General features: G+C 40.4%; 1 long non-coding RNA gene across 1 annotated transcript; it reads right to left on the minus strand.

Annotated features, from left to right (window-relative positions):
* Nucleotides 1–491: 491 nt before the first annotated feature.
* On the minus strand, nt 492–2,234 carry LOC142970045 (uncharacterized). Its single transcript, XR_012959159.1, has 3 exons — nt 1,208–2,234; nt 715–874; nt 492–585 (listed from the first exon to the last, which is right to left on the minus strand). It is a non-coding gene; the product is annotated as an uncharacterized LOC142970045 (long non-coding RNA).
* Between the last annotated feature and the right edge of the window lie 5,519 nt (nt 2,235–7,753).

The raw sequence follows: 7,753 nt of genomic DNA on the forward strand, positions 1-7,753 counted from the left end.
GGACTGCGAACGGAGTTAGTTCAATATATGGCTGCTTCACCTTATGGGTGATGCTACCAGCCTAGCTCATGTGAAGCCAGGAAAATACACCTTTATCCATATGCATTAAAAAAAAAATTGTAACAAATTTTTGGGGGGCATTTCTGCATTATTCGACAGTAACAGTAGAGAGACAGAAAAGGCAGGGATGAGAGAGGCGATGACATGCAGCGAAGGCCTCCATCCAAATCAACTTCCGGCCGCTGTGGTTGGGACTCAGCCTTGCTGTGATACGTCTTGAGGCATTATGTTTATCTCAGGATCACCTTGAGGGAATTTCTTCAAATTTGGAACAAAGGTCCACTTGGACTCAAGGTTGAAATTTGGTGGTGAAAGATCACAGGTCACCGTGACCTCACAAAACACGTTTCTGGCCATAACTCAATAATTCATATGCTAATTATGACTATTTCACACAAATGTCTAGGATAAGATGCAACTATGAGAACTTACAAAGCAGGTGTGGTAGAAGTGACTGGGGTCATCACCAAGTAGAACAGGGAGGCCTCTGAGTACGAGGGTGCACATTGCTGTCACATCTGGTTTCTAGAAGTGGATAATTAACAAAAAAAGTTCAAGATTATGTAACATTCAAATCTGACCATACAAATATGTTTGTCAATGTGACAATGAAACAAGTGTCACCAGAATGTTTGTTTGACAGTACGGACTCACCCGTGAATCAATTTGCTGCACAAACTCAGCAGATGTCTCTCCAACACTTCCGTTCTTGGACTTGAAGATTGTGACAAAGTGCGGTGTTGTGTAGTGGTCCACAGCATCAAAAAAGTAATTCTGCAGGTTTGTGGTGGCTCCAGTTAAACCCTGCAAACACCTAGAACACACAGAAAAAAAACATAGAGTGACTAAATCGGATTGGACCAATGTGGACATTTTTGAAAACCATTCTGCAAACAAAAACACCATCACAACTGTTGACATCACTGCAATTGCCAAATTTAAATCAATAGCATACTGCTATTTAGTCACCAGGCTGAGTGACAGGACAAAGTATTGATTGAAAATTGATTTAACTTTTTCTACAGCGAGCTAGTCTATTAATTCTAATAAAATTGTAGCATTAACGCTTTGTCAAAAACTGCTCTACCGCTGATTATAACTCCTTAAGCCTAAATATCCTCCAAATTATAGGCTACTGGCATCTCACCTTTAGTGAACCGGCATCCAGCGTTGACGAAGCAGCTCTTTAAGAGCCCTCAGGCAGTTACCGTGAGCACTTCTTCTGAAAAGGACAAAGAATATTTAAGTTAAAAGGAAGTTGTACTTATATGTTGTTATTTAGAGACAAATCCCTTGATAAATGCATGCTTTACCGGCATCACAGGAATAAACATTTGATTTTGTTAAACTAATCTTTTTGACACAGGTCAAAGAAGCTAGCTAAGACCACCAATATCCCTGACAGACAAAAGAAATGACTGGGTCATAACGTATACAAGCCTCCTCGATATAATTGTGGGATTTTTTTGTTTTAAGTTACCATAAAATGGAGATTGAGATGATTTCTCCTTCATTATCAGTCACAGACAGCTTAATGTAGCTGACAGCTCGAGAGGGGGAAGGAAAGGTCGTTAATTTGCGCATTCAGTGAGGCTAAAGATCGGTGTGCGCGCGCAGCTGCAGCTTTTAAGCACTTTCACTGGAATCTATTAACGTTGAATGAAGCCGGTGGCTACTCGCGTCCATGTGAAAAACTATGGGTGTGTTGGAAAGACTCTGTTACAACGGCACTAGTCATTAAATACACAGACGTAGCATAGTCTAACCTAACTGTTGCGTTCACTCCCGTGATATTATCGTTTCCTTCAACCACGCTTTGCATGATATATAAAAACATGTCCGCTAACGTCATACACCCATCACGTGACGTAAAATAATATAACTCCACCGCTAACGAAACAAACAGTACTGTTAAATAGTCTTCTAGTTGTCTACCTAACGCGGCTGCAAACTGCACGTTTCAACAACACCGTGTTTAACGTCGCTCTCAAAGCACGGTTCATGCTGCATTCACTTGTAACTCGGAATTTCCAAGTTGTAATGTCGTGCGACCTGCGACCAAAATACGTTGGCTGTGTCAACTCGAAGAAAACCGAACAATTAAAATGTACATCGGACTTTCCACTTTCGTTATGGAAAAATTAAAATATGTTTTCATGCGAACCTGGAGCAGTGGTGGGAACAGCTAACGTTAGTCTTTAGGCTACCGCTAAAACATGCCTGAACAAGTTTAGCTAAGCTAATGTGCAGTGACTGTTAGCTAAGTCAGCTAGCGTTGGCTAGTTAACAATTAAAATATGTTTGCAGGCGAACCTGGGGCAGTGGTGGGAAAAGCTAGTCTTTAGGCTACCGCCAAGACATGCCTGAATAAGTCTAGCTAATAGACGAAATGTGCAGTGAGTGTTAGCTAAGTCAGCTAGCGTCGGCTAGTTAACGATTAGCAAGCGTTAGCTCACGCTAGCTAACATTGGCAGCAGTCAGAAACATAAACATTTTACACACAGTTACTGTTTGCTTGATGACTTACCTTAATATTCTCCAAAAGACAAAATTAATCTTCACAAAAGCCAAGTGGTTTGTCTTTCTTGCCTCAGCTACCGAGTCCGCCGATCCACCATCTTGAGCGCACACATGGACTGAATGTGGGCTTCTGCGCATGCTCAGACCTCAGCCGTTTTTTGTTACTTGAGTGTTTGAAGTTAGCTTAACTCCAAACAATAAAGTAAATAGTTTTTTTCCACCCGCAATTAACGCTGACTTAGTAAAATCTAGTAAGAAGTCATATTTTGGATGACAAAGTAAAGTTAACTAATTAAATGTAAGTCTGGACAACTATTACATTTTACAGTGTAGGTTTGCAGTTTTCAAGGTGTATATTTCAAATTGCATCTCTTACACACATGAAGATAAAGTTATGAACACCGGCTGAATATCTATGATCAGAATCATTATAACTGTATTTTAACTGCTACTGTGTAAAGGGAATTCTGCTGTTAAAAATAACCTTATTTGTTTAAAGTGTTTACAAACCAAATGTTATTGCCCTTTAGTTCATATAGCAGTACTTTTTAAATAAAAGTGCGCAATACACTTATATATATATATATATATATATATATATATATATATATATATATATATATATATATATATATATATATATATATATATATATATATATATATATATATACACTTATATATAATGTAGTTTTATTCAGAAAAAAAGTTGGGTGAAAAGTGCCTGCGGGGCCCTAAATCACTACATCTGCCTCTGAGAAACACATCCAAGACTTGGTTACTCATGGTCTGAACCATCGGTGAAATACACTTAGCAGAGATCATTTCTAAAAAGGTGTAGTATTCGTTGTAAAAGTGAACTGCAGAGCCACCATCTGCCCGCTGCAGACAACATGCTGGACTACTTAACAAAGCACTCCCTTGGGTCCCCAGCATTACACCTGCCAAGTGTCAAGGAGATGAGCAGATGAGCGGTTCTCGAGATATGCAAATGACACACAGACAGACAGAGATTCCCTGCTTTAAAGACAAGTAAAAGACAGAGCAAAATACACAGAGCTCCTAAAGTGAGATTGGGGAGGCAGTGAGATGCAGCCAGGAGGACGCTATGAACCCGCCCTCAAGTGTGGCCAGTGGAAACAGGTACAAACACTTTCTCCCTCAGACATGGCCGGACAACATGATGTAAGAACCACTTTGTTTCAAGCATACTGAGCCCCTAAAGGTTCACTGTCTTAAAGGTAATCTTCTTCAAAAACTTTTTTGATATTTTTGTTGAAATTCTCATTACATCCTGACAGCAATCAATAAATCAAATGCTCTGACAAAAAAAGACAAAAACGTATAGCTGTCACAGGACTGTAATAAGCCCATCCAAGCATTTCATTCGGCCCAAATGAAATGATTTAAATGGGCTTACTACCTGACTACCTGCGTGTATTCTACCTCTGCACTCATTGCTTGACACCGAAGTCTTCCACAAGCTGCTGGCCCAACAGCTGTGAGTACTAAAATTAGCCAGTTTGGTCGTTTATGTTCATTATGATATGTTTACGTTCATAATGATAAATTTGGGGGAGACGCCTTGGAGGGAGACCTGAAGGAACGGGCTGTGTAGCCAACTTGGCAACCTTCTTGCAACTTCTAGCAACTTTTGGAGCTAGCGTTGCTAGCTACTGTCATTGGAAAAGAGTTGGCAACCTTGGCCTGTGTTTTTCTGTTGGATCTTTTTTTTTTTTTTTTTTAATCGAGCTAGTTTCTCAAGGTTACCAGTCCTAGCTTTAAGTCCCTTTCACACATTCACCCCAACCCTAAACATCAAGACTTCACCCGGAGGAGCTGTTTGTGAGAACACAAATGTCCAAATCAGTTGGAGCCAGTACCCGAGAACAAAGCCTGTGTAATGTCCAATTGCACCTATGTGTGAATGGAGACGCTCATTGTCCGGAGAATTCACACCGCGCAAGTGTTGATGATGTTTGCATGTAACCAGTGTGAAACTGGAAGAATACAAACATCCAAGGGTTAAGAAGAGGGGTCATTTACGCCAAAGATGCCAACAAACACGTCTGGATGAGATTTCAGGTACTTCTGTCGGCGAGGGCAGACGCCATAATCGTCAGACAAATTCAAGGAGCGGCAAGAGTCTGGCTTGTTTATGACCAAATTGCGAACCGGCTACGTGACCGCAGTGTTTTTGCAGTGATGATGGCTTATTTTAAAACCTGACTTTGAAAGGCAGCTTGAGGTTTGCTTCTCTTTCAGGAAATGATTAAACCACATCTGTTGTTTTAGCAATGCCTTCTTACACACCATGTTTTTAATCCGTTCTCCAGTTGCACCCTGCTGTCAATAATACAGAATACAGAACACAAAGTCTGTATCCAATTTAAAAGGTTTGTGATATTCTACTCAGCCACAAAACCTCTGACTGACTCTCTGCTTTCCACTGGAGAGAAAATCATCCCCGGAATGGTGATTAGAAAATCATCTTATGCGTATCGTATCGATACTTGACGTCTGGTTGAATTTGATTTGTAATACATTTGCACGGGCACAGCTTTTGCAGTTAACAATTTATGTGATTTTTGCAAATTTAAAACATTCAATTCTAAAGAAGGTGTTCTTTCAATCAATCCAAAATCTGATCTTTGCCTGCACAAGATCACAGAGACACAAACACACAGATATTTAGTCAAACAGGAAGTTGGCAGACACTCTGTCGAGAGATGACTCAATAGTCACGTTGGCCAAGTATTATGTCAGTGATGAATAGGAGGATGGTGAGGCTGAAAGGTATAAACTGTGCCAATGAAAGGAAATCCAAGCAGCTGTCAACCCCTCCCCTTATCCGCGCTCTAAAAGGAAGCCCTGAATAAACCTTTATTGGACCATATATTTACAAGGCAGACTACAGTGGTAATCCGTTGATATCTTAATGCTCCTCAAGAAGAGGGCAAGCCTGAGCCCGAGGTAAGAGGAGGCAGATTTGGTGGTGCAGTGAAGCACAGACTCACTGAGCAGTTTGTCCCAGAAAGAACTCATACAACAGTTTGTATGGTATCCTACGAAAAGTTACTGCTCAATTTTCGTGTGTTTTCATACGAAAGCAACACATGTCCATTTCTGCTCGTTACATGAATACAGTCTTTTGAGAATAACCCTCCGTCTTCACAGGAACCAACTCAGTTAGGATTAGGCAACACAACTAGTTAGTTAGGTTTAGGAAAGGATCATAGTTTGGGTTCAAATAACCACGAATGTGCCGTAACCAATTAGGAAAGTTACGTGACAAAAACATCAATGATAACATACAAAATAATTTCAGAAGTTGGATAAGACCAGCCTGACATGGGACAGTTGACCCACTCTGTTTATCCATCAGACAATAAAGGATTATGACCTATGTGTGCATGTTTGTGTCCATGTACGTGTAAAGAAAATGCATGCGTGTGTGGGTGTGTGTAGAAGACAGAGAGCAGTTATCTGCATGTGCACATATCATGTAAGCGGAGCAGCATTACCTCACTCCATTTCCCCAGGAACTGCAGGTAAAGAATGACAGAGGGCGTTTGTTTTGTGTCACACGGCGCCCTGGCGGCCTCAGATATCTGCTTAATGGCTTTATACAGACAGAGACACAGGCGTCAGGTGACAGGTGATAAAAAGATCTAGTGTTTGGCAGAACCTCCCAGTCAGCACCATTCTATTCATTTCTAGGTCTTTTCAGGAGACTGCTTTCCCTTTCTTTATCTTTTTTTTTTGCCTCCTGTTAAAGCCTTCAGGTCACAGCACAACATGGTACCTGCCTGAGCACCTCTCAGGACAGCTCCGCTTGTGGGAAGCACACAGACGCAGACATCCACTAAAGAGGAAATGAAACAAAATGTCTTGCCTTGAGTCAGGAATGCATGTTATTAGTCTTTCAATCTGGAAAGTTTTCTCTCCGGCACTTCACTCATCTTGATGAGGTGTCTTTTGAATAGTAACTGTTCATCTAGCTTTGATTCTTTTCTCCAAAAAGATGTTTGGGTCATAGTGAGCATAGAAATGGCATCAGCATGTTTGCATTATCATTTTAAATCTGCTAGCAAGCTGATGTTAGCATTTAGTTTAGAGCACCACTGACTGTATAATGTATTCAACGTATTAAACTTCCCAGCCAGTGAAGTGTTGACATGTGACAAGTTGTTGGTTCCCACCTGGCATGCATTTCCAATTATCCAGACTGCGACTGGATAATAAAACAGCATATCCTCTTACAACGGTTCATATGATGTTTTACTATATAATCTGCGGTGCAGAACCTGTTGTCTCGGCAACAAAACTACTTGGTTAGGTTTGGAAGAAGATCGTGGTTTGGGTTAAAATATGTACATTTGTTGCGTAAAATAACTATTCCTTGTTTTGTAATGTTTGTAAGTGTGTTAGTTAAGTATACAAGTTACTTAACAGATGTAAAGTAAAGGAAGACGACGTATAGATTTGACCAGCTCCTTAAAATTGCCGTGTAACATTTTCAACCACTAGTGGTGCTGTAGAGCAATGTTTTGACTTGGTATTGCATCCTGAGCAGACATTTCACAGCTGTTTCATGAATGTTTACACTGTCAAACAAAATGCAGAAATATTAGTCGTAATGCTATCATAGTGGTAAAATACCAATCGCTGCAGATCCTCACCCATCGTGAGTTTACACGCTGTGCTCCTGACAGCACTGTTTGTGAAATGCATTGGCCGACAGTACGGAAAGTGGTAGCACAATATCTTCCCTTGTTTGGTATGGAGGTGTTTAGTTGCACAGGAGTTTAGAGTGGCAGAGCAGCTCAAGGATGTAGCAGAAGAAGAAAGAGAGACCACAAATGTGTACAGGCTGGTGAGGCTCGAAGGGGGATTTTGTACCAACATTCAGTACAGATGGCATTGTCTTAACTAGACGAGTGAGCTACATTTACTTTATTATATTTACATATTTTTGGAGAATATCGTAGTTCATTTAAATTAAAAAAGGAATCAAGTCCCAAAGGGCTTTGCAAATGTTGTATGAGGTGAGAAATGTATCCAACATTTTTGTTAGAACTTCAGGACGAATACAAAGTATTTTGTATTAGTTTTGTGAGAAATACTGTCTGTAAACAAAACTGGCTTTGTTTACAGCTCCGAAGGGAACTTTT

The sequence above is a fragment of the Anarhichas minor genome, unplaced genomic scaffold (genome assembly GCF_050575085.1).
Source record: "Anarhichas minor isolate MPS153535 unplaced genomic scaffold, ASM5057508v1 ptg000042l, whole genome shotgun sequence".
Lineage (NCBI taxonomy): Eukaryota > Metazoa > Chordata > Actinopteri > Perciformes > Anarhichadidae > Anarhichas > Anarhichas minor.